Here is a 24,027-nt window from a genome sequence, read left to right as displayed (position 1 = left end):
ATCTTTGTGACAGAGTGATGTTCAATTAGCATATTCCCTCTTTATTAGATAGGATAGCAGGTCCCTCACAAGTAGGAAGCCTAAGGGTATAAAGTTGTCCAGGGGTGTCCTGATCCAGGAGTAGGGTGTACTATCTATAATAATAAAAGCATAATATGCTAATTAGACCAGAATTCCTTCCAGACTACCATCCAGATGAAGCCAGGGCTGTGAGGGAATCCCGGGTCCCGGGTGCCAGAGGGAAGCCGGTGCTGGCAGCTGGGGGAAGGAAGGCCTACTCTTGCATGAATTTCATGCATCAGGCCTCTAGTTATATAAAGAAAACATAAAAGACAAACGTTGGTGACTGTATCTCCAAGCTTTCAGAACCCTGAGCACATTGCTTGGCAGACCACATGATTTAATGGGCTATTGATGAAATAGAAGACAACAAAAGTACATTCAAAAACCTAAAATTTAAAGAAGTTGTTATTTAAGTACTGCATAGTAGGTAGATGTTGGTGAAGACATCTTTAGCTTTCAAGACCCACCTTGGCTTAGGGATTATTGTTTAAATAAAAGAGGAAAACAACAGTCAATTTCAAATACTAAAAAAAGGGCCACAATGCTTGTGTGGAGTTCTAGGACACATAACAGACGATTCATAGTTCACGTGGCTTCAGGAAGTTAGTAGTAGATGGGGTTGGCAAAAAAAAAGGGGGTAAGGCAAAAAGCCCACTGTTTTGTGAATAGAGAGCAAAAATGTTAACAGCCTCCTGCAAAGGCAAGCTTCCACATAGAAGGGTCTGGAGATTTGACTTATGTTTTTGGGATGTAGTATTTTCAGATTAAAATATGTATGGCAGCAAAATTTGAAAATTTGAAGCCACCTGAAAAATGGATGTTTCCTATTTTCTCTAGTTAACTGCAAAGTGATATTTTTTTTATAAGATAGCAATTCCTTCCTTTTACTATTTAAATAATTTTTTTTTCAAAAAAGGTCAGGATACTGCTATAGGGAACCATCCCCGTCATTTATATCCCTAAAGAAGTGTCAACCCTGCTTGATCCAGAGGACCAACCTATCTTTCTGTTTGAGGGTATCTCTAAAGAGACACGCTAGAAAAAAAAATCAATCTTTCATTTTAAAAGAAAAAATAAGAAAGGAGGGATGGTTGGGGGTTATGACACTCAAACTTACCAGTCATTTATATCAGCATATGAATGATGTTTTGTTTCTTAAAGACAAGTTTTTATTTTTTTAATGTTTGGGGGAAATGCTTGAAATAAAAGCCTGGTATTGAAAAGAGAAAGAGTATGACAGTCTTGAGGCATTGGAAGGTCAGTTTTACCAGACTGAAAAGGACAGCATGTGCTACTATTTTAGGATTATATAGGAAATTGTGATATCAGTGAGGACATTTCTAAAGAGGCAATGAAGAAAAAACAACAAAGCCCCTGCCTACATATCCTATCTCACACACAGGAAAAAACACTCCAAGGGGCTCTCATATACAATCCTTCAGTCATGTGAGAGACTTGCACATTTTTTGTGGACACTGTGTGTGTGTGTGTGTGTGTGTGTGTGTGTGTGTGTGTGTGTGTGTGTGTTTCATTTGGGACAAGGCTAGGAGGAGTATGATCTAAGCAGATAGTAAAAGTAGCAAGAGAAAAGAGAAAGAGGAATGAAGAGGGAGGAAAGGCTGTTGCTTAGAGGTTAACTCTGGGAATAGCAAATCATTTTTAATTACAGAACTTTGAGACATTGGACAGGGAGTCTCTAAGCTGCTATGATGCCCCACCACGTTTATATCTTGGCTAACTCCCAAGACTTAAGGGCTCTTCTCTAAATGGGAGAAAACAAACAAATTTCCAAAAGTGAAGACAACCAAGAAATGTCCCTTTAATGGATAATGCTTGAGAACCATCACACTTTTCTTTTAAGCCAGGATACTAAATAGAAGATTTTTTGGCTTAAGTGGCTCAAGAAAAAGACCTTGTGGGTTCATCAGGGAAACTGATTCCTGAAGTCATGGGTGAAGTGTAAGATAGGTCAATTAAGAAACTGGTGTCTAGTGAATCATCAAAATGAAGGCAAAGGGCCTTTTGGAAAGGTAGGCTTTCTGTTTAGGGTTTCCATTGGCTAGAATCAAAGTCAGGGGATCAATGAGCTCTGATTATAAAAGGGGCAGAATATGTAACTGTAAGGTAAAAATAAAAGATAAAAATCATTTCCTCTAACAAAGAAAGGAAAATAAAACAGAAATGCAAGTAAAAAACAAAACAAAAAAAAAACACACAGGAGACTATCACACCCAAAACTATCAGTTATTGATTATTTCATCTGAAAATTTTAATTTCTGGAATCTAAGTTGTTTAGAAGGGGCAAAACTCAGGGTAAGGTGCTGGCAACAAGTAAGGTCAAAAGGGAGAAGGCTGCCCACAGTAAAGTTGGCTTGTTCAGTGTGATTCATGCTGAGCAACCATAGCACCACAGGGCACCTACCTTCAACTGCCAAGGGGGGAAAACAAACAACAGAAACAAATATAAAGGAAACACAAAGCATAAAAAGAAGAAAACACTTAAAATACACTTTAAAAAATTCCATCCATTTAGGATGAGACTGTATGAAGCCCACCAATCTTGGGTGTGGTATGGTTCCAGGGCACGCATTTATGGCTCAAGTGATTTAAGAGGCCTTGGAATAGGGTGTCAGTCAACATCACTGTGTTTCCCACACCAAGCAGATGGGGAGAAGATGTCATCTCCTAGCATGATGTGTGACTGTTCTGCACCTTCTTATTGCCTCCTGAGCTTCACTTCCCTGATGATTGTCTTCATCTATACTTTTTGGCTATCATTCTGCCTCACAGGTCTACATTAGGCTCTGCCATATCAGTTAAGCCTGATTTGTGTGAGTAAAGTGAAAAATATTTCTATGTACCTACTGCCTATACCTCTCAATCAGAGGGGTAAAGAAAGATAATAGGGGAGCTTCCCACAATAAGTCAATGGGATAGCTTTGCTAGCCAAGTCACTTTTCTGTGAAAAAGTCAATGAAAAGGCTCATTGTCCTTTCCTAACCTATGTACTAAATCAGTTCTCCCAACTGACCACACTCATGCCACATCTTCCCCAGCAACTTGGAACCTTGTCACTCCTTGGTGGAATTTCTTTACCAGTAACTGTTGCCCTAGCAACATCCAGGCCTTTCTCTCAGGTTCCTCTGGCCTACTATGCTCATGGTGAGGGATCTGTTTTTTCTATCTTCTGATGGAGGCTAGGGGCTTCCATTGAGATCCTGGACTGGTGGAAAAGTGAGGAAAACCAGTACAAAATACTACTGCATTACACAAAAACTCCTCTATGTATTCTTTAAACTGTTCTTGACCTCCAAAGCACTCTCACAGTAACCCAGATCTCAGGCATGCCTCTTCCCAACATCTCAACTGAAAAGTTGTGGAGAGGAAACAAGATGGCGGCATGGGTAGACATCTGAACTTGCTGCCTTGCACAACCACATCAAAACTACAACTAAAAGACAAAACAGACATCATCCAGAACCATGGGAAGGCTGGCTGAGTGGAAGTTATACAACTAGAAGAAAAGAGAAAAGCACACTGAGACCTGGGAGGAGGTGCAGAGATGCGGAGGTACAGAAGTGCGTGCAGAAATGGGCTGGCAACTGGGTACACTGTTGTCTTTTTCAATTGGGAGGGAGATACAAGCTCCCAACTGCTCTGAACTCCAGTTCCAGGCAAGACTCTGGGGACCCAGACTCATATGGGGAGAAACTGGACTGTCTGGCATAGGGCCAGAATATGAGGGTGGCTTTGTCTCAGAGGTGCTTGCAGTGATCATTGTTCCTGCATAGTGCTGCAGGACACAGAGACCTGGGGACCCCTCTGGGGCAGGGCTGACTGGCAGCCATTGCTCTTGCTATGCCCTGGTGATTCCCTGAGACCCCGCCCCACCCAATTTACAACCCCACCCAGCTGTACACAGATGCTTTTGCATATGAATGGCCTGGCCTTTTGCAATCTGAAACCCAACAAACTGCACCAGGGTCAGAGAGCCCCAGATATTCCAAAAGAAGGCTCAAGGCTCAACAGCAGCTTGCATTGTTTCACAGCTGGGTCTCATCTGGGCACCTCCAAACCACAAACAAAGAGGAGGAATCTGCAGATCTCTCTGTAGCTCCTGCTGGGTGGCCACAGGCAGTGGCTGACTTTGAACCTCTTTGGAGATCCAAGAGCCAGTGTACCCAGCGGTCAGAGTGAGACCATCCAGATTACAACTCTTCACATCCATAAGAGACACACTCAGGGGGCAGACTCAGTGAGCATCAAAGCCCCACTGAAGCAAGTCCTGCCCCATAAGGGTGTCTCTAGCACAGAAGTTCTCCCATTGTAGACACAACTGGTCCTCACAGCCAATTGGCCTGGAGGTCAATTCCTCCAAGTGATACCAACAACAATAAAGGCTTAACTACAACAAGACTGTGCACACAGCCCAAAAAGGAATACACCAAGAGTGTCCACCTCAGGTAATTAGGGAGGCTGAGCCACTGAGCCCAATAGGACACCGAGCACACAAAGCCACTCTATCAACACAGGGAAGCAGCCAAAATGCGGAGACAAAGAAATAGGTCACCAATGAAAGAAATGGAGGAATACAAACCACTGGACATAGAGTTTAAAACCATGGTTATAAGGTTACTCAAGAATCTTCTAGAATCCTCTGAGAAATTTAGTGAGACCCTCAAGGATGTGAAAAAGGACCAATCAGAAATTAAGCATACACTGACAGAAGTAAAGAATAATATACAGAGATCCAACAGCAGACTAGAGAATCCCAAGAATCAAGACAAATATTTGAAATACGAAGAAGCAAAAAACACCCAACCAGAAAAGCAAAAAGCAAAAAGAATCCAAAAATATGAAGATAGTGTAAGGAGCCTCTGGGACAACTTCAAGTGTACCAACATTTGAATTATGTGGATGCCAGAAGAGAGAGAGAGAGAGAGTGAGAGAGAGAGAGAGAGAGCAAGATACTGAAAACCTATTTTAAGAAATAATGACAGAAAACTTTCCCCACCTTGTGAAAGAAATAGACTTACAAGTCCAGGAAGTGCAGAGAAGCCCTCAAAAAAAGGAATCCAAAGAGGACCACACCAAGACACATCATAATTAAAATGCCAAGGGCAAAAGACAAGAGAGAATATTAAAAGCAGCAAGAGAAAAAGAGCTAGTTACCTACAAAGGAGTACCCATACGACTGTCACCTGATTTCTCAACAGAAACTATGCAGGCCAGACGGGAGTGGCAAGAAATATTCAAAGTGATGAATAGCAAGAACCTAAAACCAAGATTACTCTACCCAGCAAAGCTATCATTTAGAATTGAAGGTCAGATAAAGAGCTTCACAGATAAGAAAAAGCTAAAGGAGTTCATCACTGCCAAACCAGTATTATATGAAATGCTGAAGGGTATTCTTTAAGAAGAGGAAGAAGAAGAAAAGGTAAAGATAAAAATGATGAACAACAAAGTGACAACAAATACATATTTATCAACAAGTGAATCTAAAAATCAAGTGAATAAAAAAATCTGATGAACAGAATAAACTGGTGAATATAATAGAATCGGGGGTATAGAAAGGGAGTGGACTGACAATCCTGGGGGAGGAAGGGGTGTGGGGGGTGTGGGAAGAGACTGGACAAAAATTGTACACCTATGGACAAGGGCAGTGTGGGAGGGTAAGGACAGGGGCTGAGTGGGAACACGGTGGAGGGGAGCTACGGAGGGAAAAAGAGGAACAAATGTAATAATCTGAAGAATAAAGATTTATTAAAAAAAAAGTTGTGGCCATGGCTCCTTGAGGATCCTTTTACATTATCTAGGATTTGTGTATCCAACCACATGTGTGCCCAGAGGAAGAATTGTCCTGAAACAGTCAGAAAGCTGGGCCCAGGGAGTAACAATGCACTGTTATTATTTATTTATTTATTTGTTAATTGTCACTTAAATATATTGTTTTTTCCATTGATTTTTAGAGAGAGTGGAAGGAAGGCAGGGGGAAAGAGAGAAAGAGAGAGAAACATCAATATGAAAGAGCGACATTGGTTGCCTCCTGCACAAACTCCTACCATAGCTGAGCATTGAATCTGCAGCCCAGATACATGCCCTTGAGCAGGAATTGAGCCCACAGTCCGTATGGTGCATGGGATGATGCTCTATCCACTGAGCAACACTGGCAGGGCACAATTAACTACTATTATTATTTTTTTTATTCTTTATTGATTAAGGTGTTACATATGTCTCCTTTTCCCCCCATTTCCCCCCAGCACATGCCCTCACCCCCATTGTGTCTGTGTCCATTAGTTATGCTTATAACGCACTATTATTGAAAGATAACAGAACAAGTAGATGTTGATGAATGAGAAACTTTAATGACTAACAGGTTTTCACCTTGACCAATCACATGACTGAAGGCCTGCTGTTGAAAGAGAAGTTTTAAAAACTATATAATATGAAAAATATAGTAAATATTAGTATCCTTTAATGGGATAACCGCTGAAGGACACCATTCCTTTGTGTGGTGCCAGGATACTTACAATAAGACTTTATAACTTAAGTGGATAATGAAGTGGGAATACAAATTTTTGTGTTGGGACAAGAGGTCTGCCAAAGGTCTGGCTTCCAGTGAACAAAAATAGCCAAAATTCAGAGAGCCTCTTGGAAAGGCAAACTCCTTGTTTAGAGGGTACCCTGGCCAGGCCTGAAGTGAGGGTTCAAGAAGGAGCAGAATGCTCAGATTAAAATACTTAGGGCTCCAGCCTGGTTGGTGTGGCTCAGTGGTTGAGTGTTGACCTATGAACCAGGAGGTCACGGTTTGATTCCCGGTTAGGGCATGTGCCCGTGTTGCAAGCTCCATCCCCAGTGTGGGGTATGCAGGAGGCAGCCCATTGATGATTCTCTCTTATTGGGGATGCTTCTATCTCTCCCTCTCCCTTCCTCTCTGAAATCAATAAAAATATATATTAAACACACACACACACACACACACACACACACACACACACACCACTTAGGGCTCCAGAATATGCAGTCATCCATGAGAAAATGTTAAGGACTTCACGAGGAAATATGTCTAATGTATGCTGCACACTTTTAGCCAACTACATGTTAGCATTCTTTGTTTTAAATAAAGAATCTGGACAGACAAAATGGCGGCAGAACAGACAGACGTGTCCCGAGACTTTTTCCAGAGCAGATAGAAAGAACAGCTGAAACGAATAACATCCAACCCGAATTGGCGAAGGAGACTCAGTGGGTGAGACAGTTTGCAGTCGGGAAGGGTATAGGATCCCTGGAAAAAGGAGATAGAGAGCGAGCCACATTAACCAGACACCTGGAGAGGAAACTCCATCCACGAATGGGTCAATAACACCCCAGACACAGCTACACAGACAGGCATAACGCGGCAGTGAGGGAGAGAGCCCACCCCTGCCAGGGTCCTGCTACCTCGGCTGTTGTCCCACAATCAACGAGTATCCAGCCACCCTGGGCACAGGCTCCTGTGAGTTCTGAAACAAGCTCCCCTCTGACTGGCCCAATGCTTTACCCCTGGGCACTGTAACCTCACAAGCAGCAGACACGTGAGCAGCCCACTCCTGTCCAAAGAGCAACAGCCCCACGAGAAGCCCACCCCAGGCCTAAGAGCAGCAGCTTCATGTGGCCTGCCCCTGTCCAAGGAGCAGCAGCTGTGTGAGCGGCCCACCCCTGCCCCCCATCCATGGAGCAGCAGCCCCACGAGCAGCCTGCCTCAGGCCTAAGAACAGTAGCCTCACGTTGCCTGCCCCTGTCCAAGGAACAGCAGCTGTATAAGTGGCCCAACCCCCCGTCCGAGGAGCAGCAACGACATCAGCAGCCCGCCCCATCTGAGGAACAGCAGCCACAAGAGCAGCCCGTCCACATTTGAGGAGCAGCAGCCCCACACTGCCTGGCCCCATCTGAGGAGCAGCAGCTGCGCACAGCCTGCTTCCTGCACCTTTCAAAGAGCAGTAGCTGTGTGAGCAACCTGCCCCCATCCGAGGAGCAGCAGCAGTGTGAGCAGCCCACCCCTGTATGAGGAACAGCAGCGCCGCAAACAGCCCACACCCATTTGAGAAACAGCAGCCGCCCAAGCAGCCCACCCATGTCCAAGGAGCAGCAGCCCTGTGAAGCCCACACTGGTCCGAGGAGCAGCAGCCACATGAGCAGACTGCCCACATCCAAGGAGCGGCAGTCCTTCGCAGCCTGAACTGGTCCGAGGAGCAGCAGACACAAGCAACCTGCACCTGTCTGACGAACAGCAGCTGGGTGAGCGTCCCGCACCTGTTCAAGGAGCAGCAGTTGCACTTTCAGCTCACACCCACCTGAGGAGAAACAGCCAAGCAAGAAGCCCGTCCCCTATCCTAGGAGCAGCAGCTGCGTGCGGAGCCTGCACCCGTATGAGGAGCACTAACCCGGCAAGCAACCTGCTCCTGTCCAAGAAGCTGCAGCCTCACAAGCAGGCCAATCCATCTGAGGAACAACATCAGTGTGCAGCCAGCCTTGATCAATGGTGCAACAGCCATGTGAGCAGTCCGCCCCTGTCTGAGGAGCAGCCACCATGTGAGCAGCCCACCCCCTATCCAAAAAACAGCAGGTGTGTGAGCAGCCTCCCCCACCAGCCAGAGGAGACACCACTGCTGTGAACAGCACCCAACAGAGAGGCTGCTGCCAACTGAGGAGCAGCCACTTCAGCAATCGACTGAGATTCAACTGCAGCCTGAGGAGCCACTGCCACCCAAGGAGCAGCCCCTACACGGCTCGACATCTAGATCAGTTGGTGAGACCAAAAATGGGTAGACAAAGAAACCCTTAAAGAAAAGAAAAGGAGGCATCACCAGAAAAGCACCTAAGCGAAAGAGAGGCAAGGAATATGTCAGAAAAAGAATTCAGAATAAGGGTCATACAGTTCATAAACAAGATGGAGAAAAATAAAATCAACAACTTATGTAAGAATCAAGAAGAAATGGATGAAAAAATCAATAACTTATGTAAGAATCAAGAAGAAATGAAGAGTGATATAGCTGCAATAAAAAACACCATGGAAAGTTTCAACAGTAGACTAGGAGAAGCGGAGGACCGAATTAGCGAATTAGAAGACAGGGAAGCAAAACACACACAAACTGAACTGCAATTAGAGAACAAAATTAAAGGACAGGAGGAAAGCCTAAGGGAGCTATGGGACAACATGAAACAAAGCAACATACGAATAATAGGAGTGCCAGAACAACAGAAAGAGGAACAAGGTTTAGAAAACCTATTTGAAGAAATAATGTCAGAAAACTTCCCTGAGGTGGGGAAGAAAAAAGTCACACAAGCACAGAGAGTCCCAAACTAGATGAACCTGAAAAGACCCACACTAAGACACATTATAATTATGATGGCAAATGTTTAGGACAAAGAGAGAATCTTAAAGGCTGCAAGAGAGAGACAAAAAGTTACATACAAGGAAGCTCCCATTAGAATATCAAATGATTTCTCAACAGAAACACATCAGGCCAGAAAAGAATGAAAGGGAATTTACAAAGTGATGCAAATCTTGGCCCCGGAGGATGGCTGGTTAGCCAGAGACGGGTAAGATTCCTCAAGGAAGGAACAACCTAAGACAGGCACAGTCGCAGAGGGGCCATCAGGAGAGAATTTGGGGATCAACAGAGGTGGGGCACAGACCCTCACCCCCCAACATTGCAGGGGCCTGAATCCTAGCCCCTTCTGAGGGAGGTCTCCTGCCCCCATGGCTGCTTCGTGCTTCCCATGCCCAGCTCAGATCAGGACCCAGGTGACCGACAGAGACTTGGCCGACAGCAGCTGCCCTCTCACTCCAACAAGAATTGTTTGAGTTGTCTTGTACCCATGTTGTGGGGAAGTGGGTTTATGATATCTAAATCCAGCCTACCACCAGGAATGCTCAGGACCTACTCAAGAAGGCAAATAATCCCTTCCACCAATATTTACAGGGTAAAACAAGATTATTGTTAGAGTAATAAATTTGATAGTAAAATAGTAGTCAAGTTTTCAGGCAAATTTAAATTGGCCAGTTGAAACAAGTGAATATTCTAGAAAAAATAATTGTACTGGACAAAAAGGTGTTCCTAAAGTGTCAACTAAAATTTTTATTGGTACTTCATCTCACGATAAAATTGTGCACCATGTAATGAACCTAAAACAGTAATATTATAGTACAAAAAATTAAAATTTAAAAGCCATCAAGACTACATTATAAAATTTTCAAAAGCCTCCTAACATTTAAATCAAAAAAGGAGGGGATAGTAGAGGAATATCATGTAAGGAAAAATATCCTGTAAGTAAATTACATCTAGAAAATTAATACTTTAGAAAATTAATTGTAAGGCTAAAAGCAAGACACCCATGAAAAACACACAAGGTGATAAAACAAGCCAGAGGAAAATCATTTGGGCAAAAATTGAAAAAGGATCCCCAGTCAAATTTATAGAAAATATTCCTTTATTAACTTTTGGTCGAGAATATGTTTGTATATTTTCATAAAACAACTCCGAGACCATGTGGATTCTAGCAAGAGAAGAATCGACAGGACTACTCCAGCCATGAAGACAGAAGAGAAGCAGTCCAGAGACAGAAGACGCTGATGTGGCCTTCCCATACTAGCAGTTAGCAGCTGTGCATCACTGCATATTGCCCAGGACCAAACCAGACAGAGTCGGACCTGCATTACCACCAGTTGTCCACCATCCAGAACTGAAATGTCAGTGCTGACATGTACACATAAGGAACTGTTGGACATTGAATTGGGTCTCAAAAGAACTGTTGGCCCAGAAAGAAACTCACTACAGACCGATTCATTTGCCTGTCACCATAACCATTATTGCTTGTCTCATTTTCGGTTCTTATAAGTGTATTTCTAATAGCACATGATCTCACTCATCTAGGGGAAATAATGAACAACATAGACTGATGAACAAGAACAGACCCAGAAACAAGGAGGCATGGATCAGACTGTCGGGCCTCGGGGGGAGGGTAGGGAAGGGTGGGGATAAAGGGAGAGATCAACCAAAGGACTTGTGTGCAGACACATGAGCCCAACCAGCGGTTAAGGACAACAGGGGGGTGGGGGCATGTGTGGGGAGGGGGTTGGGATGGAAATGGGGGGACGAGGACAAATATGTGATACCTTAATCAATAAAGAAATTAAAAATTTTAAAAAAAGTGATGCAAAGCAAGGGACTGAATCCAAGAATACTCTATCCAGCAAGGCTATCATTCAAAATTGAAGGGGAAATAAGGAGCTTCACTGACAAAAAAGTCTAAGGGAGTTTATCACTACCAAGCCAGCAATGCAAGAAATGCTAAAGGGACTGGTGTAAAAAGAAGAAATAAAAAGGTAATAAAGAACACAGGCACAAAAAATAAAAATGGCTACAAACAAGTACCTTTCAATAATAACTTTAAAAGTAAATGGACTAAATGCTCTAATCAAAAGACATCAAGTGAGTGAATGGATAAAGAAAACATGACCCATATATATGCTGTCTACAAGGGACTCACCTTAGAACAAGGGACTCACACAGACTGAAATTAAGGGGATGAAAAAAGATCTTTCATGCAAATGAAAAAAAAAAAAAAGCTGGGGTAGCAATACTTATATCTGACAAAATAGACCTCAAAGTGAAGGCCATAATAAGAGATAAGGAAGGCCATTTCATAATACTAAAGGGATTGACACAACAAGAGGATATAACCCTGATAAACATATATGCACCAAATGCAGGAGCACCCAAATATATATATATAAAAAAAAACAAAAAAACTCCTGTGTGGGGGCCTGATGTGGCGGGGATCTCCCTTTTCCGTGGCCAGCACGGAGAGAGATGAAACTGGTTCTTGATAGAGGTGTCCGGGGATTGAGAAATAAAGAAATAAAGAGACACAGAAGTAGATGCAAGCTGGGTCCCGGGTGGGTCACTGACCTCTTCTGCTGGAGAGACAGACGACTCCCTGAGCCAAGCAGCACCTTTATTTATACTCCCATATACAAGGGGGGTTCACTGGAAAACTTAAGATTAAAGGAGCTTGGGAGGGCCCAGGTCTATTTCATTTCCTCTTTTCCGGTGCTAGACTGGTTCCACATCTCAAAGCCCTCTTCCAGAACCTAGACAAAAGTAAGCCAGGAAATGACAACACCTCTGCACTCCTGGGACGGGGTGCAACTGACATGACTCTGTCAAATATCTTGGGCTTAATCAACAGCAATCTAAAGAATGTCCATGTGTCTTCCCAGGGGGCTCTCTACACTCCTGGAAGATATCAAGGGAGAGATTGACAACAATACAATAAGAGTAGGGGACTTTAATACATGACTGACATCACTGGATAAATACTCTAGAAAAAAATTCAGCACAGAAACAGCAATCCTAAATGACTCACTAGATGAGATGAACATAATTGACATCTTCATAACATTTCACCACAAAGCCACGGAATATACGTTCTTCTCAAGTGCACATGGGACATTTTCAAAAATAGACCACATATTGGGTCACAAGCAGTCTCCCCAAAATTCAAGAAGATTGAAATCATAACAAGCATTTTCCCAGACCACAATGGCATGATAGTAGACATAAACTACAATAAAAACAGCGCAAAAAATTCAAACACTTGGAAGCTGAATAGCATGCTATTAAACAATGATTGGGTTACCAAAGAGATCAAAGAAGAAATTAAAAACATCCTGGAAACTAATAACAATGACAACACAACAATCCAAAATCTATGGGACACAATGAAAACAGTCCTGAGAGGGAAGTTTATAGCTCTACAGGCCTACCTCAAAAAACAAGAAAAAAAGGTAATAAATCATCTAACTCTACAACTCAAAGAATTAGAAAGAGAGCAACAAGAAAAGCCTAGAGTATGTAGAAGGAAGGAGATAATAAAGATCAGAGCAGAAATAAATGACATAGAGACTAAAAAAACAATGCAAAAGATCAATGAAACCAAGAGCTGGTTCTCTGAAAGGATAAACAAGATTAATGAACCTCTAGCCAGGCTCACCAAGAAGCAAAAAGAGAGGACCAGAATAAACAAAATCAGAAATGAAAGAGTGGAAATAACAAGAGACCTCACAGAAATACAAAGGATTGTTAAAAAAAATACTATGAACAACTCTATTCCAACAAACTAGACAATCTGGAGGAAATGGACATATTCCTAGAAAAATACAACCTTCCAATACTCAATCAGGAAGAATCTAAAAATCTTAATAGGGAAATAACTATGGAAGAAATTCACGCAGTCATCAAAAAGCTTCCAGCAAACAAATGCCCGGGGCCAGATGGCTTCCCAGGGTAGTTTTCCCAAACATTCACGAAAGAACTAAAACCTATTCTCCTAAGACTATTCCAAAAAATTCAAGAGGAAGGAACACTTCCAAGCTCCTTCTATGAAGCCAGCATCACCCTAATACCAAAACCAGATAAAGACAACACAATGAAAGAGAATTACAGGCCAATGTCCCTCATGAACATAGATGCCAAAATCCTCAACAAAATTCTAGCAAATCGGCTCCAGCAGTACATCAGAAAGATCATACACTATGACCAAGTAGGATTTATCCCAGGGATGCAAGGATGGTACAATATCTGCAAACCAATAATCATGATACATCACATAAACAAATTGAGAGATAAAAATCAAAGTCATATCAATTGATGCAGAAAACGCATTTGACAAAATCCAACATCCTATATTGATAAGATCTCTCAGCTAGGTGGGAATAGAAGGATCATACCTCAACATAATAAAAGCCATATATGACAAACCCACAGCCAGCATCATACTCAATGGGCAAAAACTAAAAATATTTCCCCTAAGAACAGGAACAAGACAGGGATGCCCACTCTCACCACTCCTGTTCAACATAGTACTGGAAGTACTAGACATTGCGATCAGACAAGAAGAAGAAATAAAAGGCACCCAAATTGGAAAAGAAGAAGTAAAACTGTCCTCATTCGGAGATGACATGATACTGTACATAGAAAACCCTAAAGACTCCATAAAAAAATTACTAGACTTAATAAATGAATTCGGCAATGTAGCAGAATACAAAATTAACACCAAGAAATCTATGGCATTTCTATACACCAATAATGAACTTATAGAAAGAAAGACTAATAAAGCAATCCCATTTACTATCGCACCAAAAGACATCTTCATAACATCTTCAAAAGAATTAAGATACCTAGGAATAAACTTAACTAAGGAGGTAAAAGACCTATACGTGGAAAACTATAGGACAATGAAAAAAAAAAAGGAGGAAGACAGTTTGAAGAACATACTGTGTTCATGGATTGGTAGAATCAATATCATTAAAATGTCCATACTACACAAAGCAATCTATAGATTCAATGCACCCTCCTATTAAAATACCTATGGCATATTTCGCAGACCTAGAATGAACTTTCCAAAAATTCATCTGGAATAAAAAAGACCCAGAATAGCTGCAGCAATCCTAAGAAAGAAGAACAAAGTAGGTGGGAGCTCAATACCAGATATCAAGCTGCATTACAAATCTACTGTTTTCAAAACAGCCTGGTACTGGCACAAGAACAGACATATAAATCAATGGAGTAGAATAGAGAACCCAGAGATTGATCCACGCCACTATGCTCAATATTTGACAAAGGAGGCATGAACATATAATGGAGTCAACACAGTCTCTTCCATAAATGGTGTTGGGAAAATTGGACAGATACATGCAAAAAAATGAAACTAGACCACCAACTTACACCAGACACAAAAATAATCTCAAAATAGATAAAGAACTTAAACATAAGACAGGAAACCATACAAATACTAGAGGAATCCACAGGCAGCAAAATCTCAGACATATGCCGAAGCAATTTCTTCACTGATATAGCTCCTAGGGCAATGGAAACTAAAGAGAAAACTAACAAATGGGACTACATCAAAATAAAAAGCTTTTTTACAGCAAAACAAACCATCAACAAAACATTAAGAAAGTCCACTGCATGGGAGAACATATTTGCCAATGTTATCACCGATAAAGGCTTAATCTCCAACATCTACAAGGAACTCATACAACTTAATAAAAGGAAGATAAACAACCCAATCAAAAAATGGGCAATGGACCTAAATAGATACTTTTCAAAAGAAGGCAGAAGGAAGGCCAAGAGTCATATGAAAACATGCTCAAAGTCACTAATCATGTGAGAGATGCAAATCAAAACGACAATGAGGTACCATCTCACACCTGTCAGAATGGCTATCATCAACAAATCAACAAAGGACAAGTGCTGGCGAGGATGTGGAGAAAAAGGAACCCTTGTGCACTACTGGTGGGAATGCAGACTGGTGCATCCACTGTGGAGAACAGTATAGTTTCCTCAAAAAACTACAAATGGAACTCCCATTTGACCCAGTGATCCCACTTCTAGGAATAGAAAGGACACATGAACCCGTATGGTCATAGCAGCACAATTCACCATAGGTAAGATTTGGAAACAACCTAAGTGCCCATCAGCAGATGAGTGGATTAAAAAACTGTGGTACATGTACACAATGGAATTCTATGCTGCAGTAAAAAAGAAGGAGTTCTTACCATTTGCAACAGCATGGATGGGACTGGAGAGCATTATGCTAGGTGAAATAAGCCAGGCAGATATAGATAAATATCACATTATCTCACTCATTCATGGAATATAATGAACAACATAAACTGATGAACAAAAACAGATCCAGAAACAGAGAAGCATCGATCAGACCAGTAAACCTCAGAGGGAAGGTAGGGGAGGGTGGGTGTAAGGGGGAGAGATCAACCAAAGGACTTGTATGCTTGCATATAAACCTAACAAATGGACACAGACAACAGGGGGTGAGGGCATGAGGGGGGTGATAGGGGGTTATTGTGGGAATAAGGACACATATGTAACACTGTAGTCAGTAAAGAAATTAAAAAACAAAAACAAAGGCTGATACTAGAAGTCAGCAATCACAATAGGAATAAATCCCACAAAAAAATAATCTGTCCTTTTCCCAAAAAGTGGAAAAATGAAAGAAGAGGAGTCTACCACATTGAGACCTCCCATTTGTATATACTTTACATTGCAAACTCAAGAGTGCCAAGTCTGTCCCAAGGAGAATCCCTTTGCCTGTCCCAGGGAGTAGAATGTGCTATTACTTAAAGATCTGGTTAGAAAGTCTTTAAGTTTTTAGGACCCACAGGGGTTTGCCTTGACTGATAAAACAAAGGAGATATTTAAAAAATAAAATAAAAGAAACATTTTCAAAACTATATAAAATGGCAACAAAAAGCATTGATGCCTGGGAACACTCATGAAGTCTACCACTCCTTTCTGTGATGCCAGGACCTGTCTGAGAAAATATTATGGATTAACTATCTAATATGGTGAGGCCCGAGGAATCTCTCAGAATACTGTGAATCAGGGGAGGGGGGCATAAAATGAAGAAGCTATCCAAGAAGTTGGCAAAATTGAAAACATAGGTCTCCTGGGTGAGCACCTGGCCCAGAATAGGCAGTAACTGGTAAGGAAGTCCCTTAACCTATCTGATCATCCTCTGTTAAAAGATAAATAGTAGCTTCCTCACACTACAAAAGAAAAATAAAGCAAGTAATTAGCAAACACTGCTCATCATTAAAAAGTCACTAAAATGGGGGCTACCACACTGAAACCTATCAAAGATGTTTTTATTTCCTGATAATGCCATTTGTTTTTGTGTCTTTTTGTCTCTCGTGAAAAGCTACCAGTTGTTTATTTTCAGTGAAACAATGTGTTGTGTGTTTTTTTTTTTTTTTTTTGAGAGTTTCCTTTTTTTCCCAATGGGAACCATTGGAAAACATTCCCTACCCCTGCGCAAAGGAAAACAAAACCAAAATAAATGGCAATAAGAAAAGCCAGCTGGAAAACCAGGGGCTTATACACACAATAAACCCTACACTTTGTATAAACTCTATACTTTATTTACTTGATATATATATATTGAAAGGCTCATTTTTATAGAAATTGCTTGAAGAAAGAAAAAGAACACCTGGAGACTGGGCATTTGGGAATCCCACAAAGGGAAAAATCAGGTTATATGCATCAAGGATCAGCTGCCCTTTTGGGAAACATGAAGAAAAGCTGATGCAAGGCTCAGTTAAAGATACAGTCCATCTGTGAGTCAAAAATGTGATTGTCATCTCTTATTCTGGGCTAAATTGGAAGCTCTGAAAAGGCAGTGGTTGCTTTGAATAACATCCCACGTTTTACTGATTTTTAGCCAAGCTTAGACCAGATGACCTTCAGGACAATTGGCCCAATAATCAGCAGGATACCTCATGATTATTTGATGTCATTCAGCTCTCTATTTTCACACAAAACTCTATTATTAGCCTTATTTCTATCAAAGAGCCACAGGAACAAAGCCAGCTATGGCCAACCTGAATATTTGCATTTACAGGAAGATGCTGTTCTGAAAAGAAGGAAGTCAGTGAGAACTGAAGCTGGCTGTGGTGGGGAGATGAAAGTGGAAGTGCCTGTCACTGCTAGAATGATAGCTGCAGCAGTTAGCTTTATTGCCACTGCCCTGGCTTGTGAGTGGTCTTCCCTACAGGCAGTGTTCTCAGAGATTACTTTGAAGTATCCCACTCGAAATAATTGCCCAAGAGCAGCTGTGGAACACAAGCACTCAGATATAAGCAACAAGGTTCATTCCAAAAGCAGACTGTTATGTTAGTTCAGAGGACCTGATTTTCAGATAAGCTGATTACAGATCTAGCAAGAGTTCTTATTTTATAACTTCCTTTCCCTAGCCTCACAGAAAATACTTCAAAGACCTACACCAGCCTAGACCTCCACCAGCCTTGAGCACAGCTAACTCTGGATTTTAAGGTCACAGAGCACTCTTGGAAAAAGATGAGATGAAGGATGTTTAAAGGTTTGAGAGTCCATTAAGCTCCATTCCATTTCAATAGTGAGCAATATCAGAGGCTCTTAAAAAGGACTTGCAGTTTTGAAGCACTTTCTCATTGGTCAGAAGTGGTTGCATAGATTCTCTGATATTCTACAAACCTCCTTCTCTGAGGGTGCCAGACACACCCCTGGGTGGCATAGAACCTGTCCATTAGTACACTGAATTTACAGAAAAAATATTAGAATATCTTAATAATACATACCTAACTTCTAGAAGGAACTCAGGCACCCTCTCTTACTCCACAAGAGGGGAGCACCACAGGGCCAGAGGGAGACAATACAATGTGGGGGCTAAAAGTAAGAGCTCTGTTGAACATGGTAAGCAAAATAGAGCAGGGATAGCTATACTAATATCAGACAAAATAGATTTCAAGTAAAAAACTGTCACAAAAGACAAAGAAGAAAATTGTATAACGATAAAAGGATCAATTCAATAAGAAGATATAGTAATTATAAATATTTTGCAGCAAACCTCAGAGCTCCTAAATGTATGAAGTAAATTTTGACAGAATTGGAGTTAGACATAGACAACATAATAGTAGGAGATTTACATATACCACTTCAATAATAGGTAGAACAAACAGACAGAAAATGAATAAGAAAACAGAGGACTTGAACAATACCATAGATTAATTGGACTACTAGACATACACAGAAAACTTTACCAAATAACAGCATAATATACCTTTTTTCTAATGGAACATATGGAACATTCTCTATATGTTAGGCCACAAGGTTAGTCTTAATAATCAAGAAGATTGAAATCATACGAAGTATTTTTTTCCAATCACAATGTAATGAAACTAAAAGACAATAGCTAACAGAAAGCTAGAAGATCTACAAATATGTGGAAATAAAACATTCTTAAATGAAGAATAGGTCAAAGAAGAAGTCACAAGGGAAATTAGAAAATACCTTGAGACAAATGAAACACAATATAACAAAACTTATGTGATGCAGTAAAAGCAGTGCCAAGAGGGAAATTTACAGCTGTGAAAGTATACATATAAAAGGGAGAAAGATTGCAAATCAACAACCTAACTATATCTCAAGAAATTAGAAAAACAAGAATGAACTAAACCCAAATCTAGCAGAAAGAAGGAGAAATAATGAAGATTGTAGCAGGGATGAACAAAATAAAGAATAGACAACTAACAAGAAAATATATGAAACAAGTTTGTTTGTTTTTTAAGATAGATTTTTATTGATTTCAGAGAGGAAGAAATAGGATGACAGCTATAAAAAATAAAAAAAAAATAAAAATAAGCGTGGACAAGGATGTGAAGAAATATTAACCCTTGAACACTGCTGATGGGACTGTAAAATGATACAACCACTATAGAAAATAGTATGTCATTTCCTCCACAAATTAAAAATTAAAATACAATATGATTTAAAACTTACTTCTGGGTATATAACCAGAAGATTTGATGGCAAGGCCTCAAAAAGATATTTCCATATCCATGTTCATAACACTATTCACAATAGCCACAAAGTAGAAATAACCCAAAAGTCCATCTATATATATAAAAGGCTAATTTGCACAGTGTCCCCTCGGGAGCTCGACCAGGAGACCGGGAGTTCGATCACTTGCTATGAAGTGTGCTGACCACCAGGGGGTGGCGCGGAACATGGCAGGTGAACAGTGGTGGCTGAAGGAGCAAAGGAAGTAGGAGGCAGGGAAGTGGGGAGGTGGGGAACTTGATCGGCCTTATCTCCAGCCAGGCCTAGGGACCCTACCCATGCAAGACTTTCATGCACCAGGCCTCTAATTGACAAATGAATGGATAAACAAAATGTGGTATATACATTGCTATGAATGAAATTCATTTGTTAAATTCTATCATATTATATGCCCCCAAATTCATATTTTACTTTCTAACTTCCAATGAGATGGTATTAAAGATGGATCCTTTGGAAAATTAGATGATGAGGTGAAGCACTTATGAATGGGATTAGTGCCATTATAAAAGAGACTCCAGAGAGTTCCCTTACCTCTTCTGCCATGTGAGGACACAGGCAGAACATGGCCATCTATGAACTAGAAAGAAGGCCCTCACCAGACACAGAAACTCTGCTGGTACCTTGATCTAGGACTTCCCAGCCTTTAGAACTGCTAAAAATAAATTTATGTTGTTTAAGCCATCTAATTTATGATATTTTGTTATAGCAGCCTAAACAGATTAAGACATACAATAGAATATTATTCAGCCTTAAAAAAAGAAATCCTGTCACATGCTACAACATGAATGAAATAGACATTATGTTAAGCTAGTTATAAAAAAGACAAATACTATATGAATATATTTACAGGAGGTATCTAAACTAGTCAAATCATATAAACAGAAAGTAGAGTGATGGTTAACAGAGGCTAAGGGAGGAGACAAGGGAATATTTTTGTTTAATTAGTTTAGAGCTTCAGTTATACAAGATGAAAAAGTTCTGGAGATCTTTTGCACAACAATGTGAATATACTCAACACTGTAGAACTGTACACTTAGAAATGGTTAAGATGGTAATTTTCTTATGTGCGTTCTCCACAATAAAAAAAAAAAAGTTTAAAAATTAAGGGCACTGAGATCTGACGACTGAAATCGGACATTGTTTGGTTTCAATATTTTTTTAAAAAGTTGTTAATCTTTTATTTTTACATATAATTTAAAAAGTGATCCCCCAATATTTCAAGTACCCACTTAGCACCAGACATAGTTATTACAATATTATTGACTATATTCCATATGCTGTACTTTACATCAACATAACTATTTACAACTACCAATTTGTACTTCTCAATCCTTTTACATTGAGTCAACTCCTCTCCCATCTGGCTACCATAAATCTGTTCTCTGTATCTATTAGTCACTTTCAATTTTGTTTGTTTGTTTATATTGTTCCTTAGATTCCACATGTAAGTGAAATCATATGGTATTTGTTTTTCTTAGACTAACTTATTTCACTTAGCATATTACTCTCTAGGTCCATCCATGCTGTTGTAAATGGTAAGATTTAACTATTTTTTATGGATGAGTAATATTCCATTGTATTTATGTACTACATCATCTTTACCCAATCATCCTTTGGTAATATTCCATTGTATTTATGTACTACATCCTCTTTACCCAATCATCCTTTGATGGTTTGCTTCCATATTTCATTATTGTAAAGAGCATACCACTAACTTCTAGAAGGATTTCAGAGCTTCCTCTCCTCACTCAATAAAAAAGAGGAGCACTCCTGGGACTCAGAGGAGACAGAGCAGTATGATAATGAGCTTCAGAGCAGGTTTAGATGGACAGAACTTGAGTACTCCTTATTTTCTATAAACTCTTAGGCAAGGGTTTGACCCAGTTTTGCCTCAGATTCCTCAATTTATAAATTGGGGATTTTAATATCCTCACTTGAATATTGTGTGGATCAAATGAGACAACCTATGTGAATTCACTTAACATAATGCCTGGCGCAGAATAAGCATGTAATAAATATAGCTGTTAATGTTAACCAAGGTGATCCCTGGGCCACATTTTTGGAGAGTAGAGCTTTAGATGTCATGAAGGGAGCTATCAAACTTCCATGTCCTTGGAAGCTTACTGTATCCTCTCTATATTACTCCTTTGATTCTGTTGATGTCTCTGGAATATTTAGTGGGGGTTGGGAGGAGGCTTCCACCCTGAATGGGACTAGGGAGAGTAATTAGACTATCCTTGCTCTAGATGCAGGGACATTTTATTTCTCCCCCAATTGTTTTAGGACTTTGTGTTCTTGATTTTAGAGTAGTAATTTATAAAAGGAAAGAAAAGGGCTTGGGCCTAATGCAAAGAGGCCAAGGAAGCTGTTCACTGTATCTTCAAAATTATGAACCTTAGATCTGCATGGAATATTAAGAGGATGGCATCCTTAGGCAATTTCTATGTCTGCCCCTTCTATCAACTTGCTGTTTGTGATAACAGCTTATTATGGATATATAATTCACATATTATTCAAGTCACCCATTTAAATGATTTTTACTATAACCATAGTGTTGTGGAACCTTCACCATTGTCTAGTTTGGGAATATTTTCACCATTCCTAAAAGATAGCTTGTACCTATTGAGCAATAACTCCCTCATCCCGCCCCCCCCCTTAAGTCCTTAGCGACCATTGATCTACTTTATGATTCTACAAATTTGCCTATTCAGGACATTTCATATAAAGGAAATCATATGAAATATGATATTTTGTGTCTGGCTTATTTGACTTAACATAATATTTTCAAGGTTCATCCAGTTGTAGCATGTGGTCAGAATTTCCTTTTTTAATGGATGATTAATATTCTTTTGCATGGATATACCACAAATTGTTTATCTATTCATCAGGTTATGGACTTTGTGGTTATTTCAACCTTTTGACAAATGTTGTTGTACATATTAATGCACATGTTTTTGTTTGAATACCTGTTTTCAGTTTTGTTTTTTGGTATATACCTAGGAGAAGAATTGCTGGATTATATGGTCACTCTATGTTTAACCATTTTGAGAAATTGCCAAGCTATTTTACACATAAGCTGCATGATATTACATTCCCACCAGCAATATACAAGGGGTCTAAATTTTCCACTTCCTGTCAAATACATATTTCCTATTATTATTATTATTATTATTATTATTATTATTGACATTCTAGTAGATGTAAAATGGTATTTCATCATGGTTTTTGTTTTTTTCCTAAATACTAATGATGTTGAGCATCTTTCCATGTGCTTATTGGCAATTTACATATCTTCTTTGAAGAAATATCTACTCAAGTCCTTTCCCATTTTGAAATTAGGTTTTCTTTTTGTTGTTGAGTTGTAAGTGTTCTTTTTGTATTCTGAATACTAAGTGCTTATCAGATATATGATTTTCAGTCATCCCATTGGGTTGTCCTGTCACTTTCTTAATAGTGTCCCTCCCCCCACAGTCGGGCACAAAGATTTTTAATTTTGATGAAGTTCAATTTTTGTTTTTCCTTTTATTTTTTATTTTTTTGTGTCATATGTAAAACACATTGCCTAAGCCAAGGTCCTGAAGATTATGTTCAGATATTCTTCAATAGTTTTATGGTTTTAAGCTCCTATATTTAGGTCTTTTATCCATTTTGGCTTCATTTTTGTATATGGTGTGAGGTGAAGCCTCCCTCTTTTGTATGTGGACATCTAGCTGTCCTTAAACTGCTTTTAGTTCCTTAAGCACTCTAAGTAATCTAACGACGTGAGACCTCTTCATTTTCTGTTTCTTTTGCCTGAAAACTTCTTACCTGGACTTTTCTGAACTTTTAGGTCTCATGTCAAATATCACCTCAGAGCCTCTTCCAACTACCCAATCTAATCTAAAGTTGTTCTTATTCCCACCCAATACCCTATCTTATAACCACTTTTTGTTTTAGAGCATACCACTGTGATTTATTAATTGTTCACTTGTTTTATTAGCTTTCTTCCCCACTAGGATGTGAGCTATGTGAGAACAAAGACCTTGTCTATCCTGTTTTGCCACTGTACCTTCAGTGCCTGACTCATAATAGGCATTCAAATAATCATTGTAGAATGAAAATAATGGCCCTATCATTAGTATAATACTGACAACAATGTCCTCCAAATTATTTTGTAACGTAATGATTTGTGCATGGGGGTGTCTTTTTTATTTTAATTTTTCTCTAGATGAAAAATTACATTCTAGAAAGGGTAAAAGTGATTCCTCAAGGTCAACAGAGAGGCTTCTATTTGTGGAATGATTCCTACAGCATCAATTTAACTGGCAGTATCCCACAAGGGTAAAAGAAAGACACAGGAGACTCTTCAAGGCCAAATCCAAAGTGCTTGAACCTGCATTCAACCTCCTTGTTGTTCATCGAAATATCTCTAAATTCAAGAAGGAAAACCAGGTGGTACCACAGTTGATGGCTCTTTGCCAACCACAGCAAACACTGGTTACTTAAAACTCATTAAAAATGAAGGAAACTTGTTAAACGACCTGGA

This window comes from Eptesicus fuscus, chromosome 1, assembly GCF_027574615.1.
Source record: "Eptesicus fuscus isolate TK198812 chromosome 1, DD_ASM_mEF_20220401, whole genome shotgun sequence".
Classification (NCBI taxonomy): domain Eukaryota; kingdom Metazoa; phylum Chordata; class Mammalia; order Chiroptera; family Vespertilionidae; genus Eptesicus; species Eptesicus fuscus.
Note: the sequence above shows the minus strand (reverse complement) of the source record.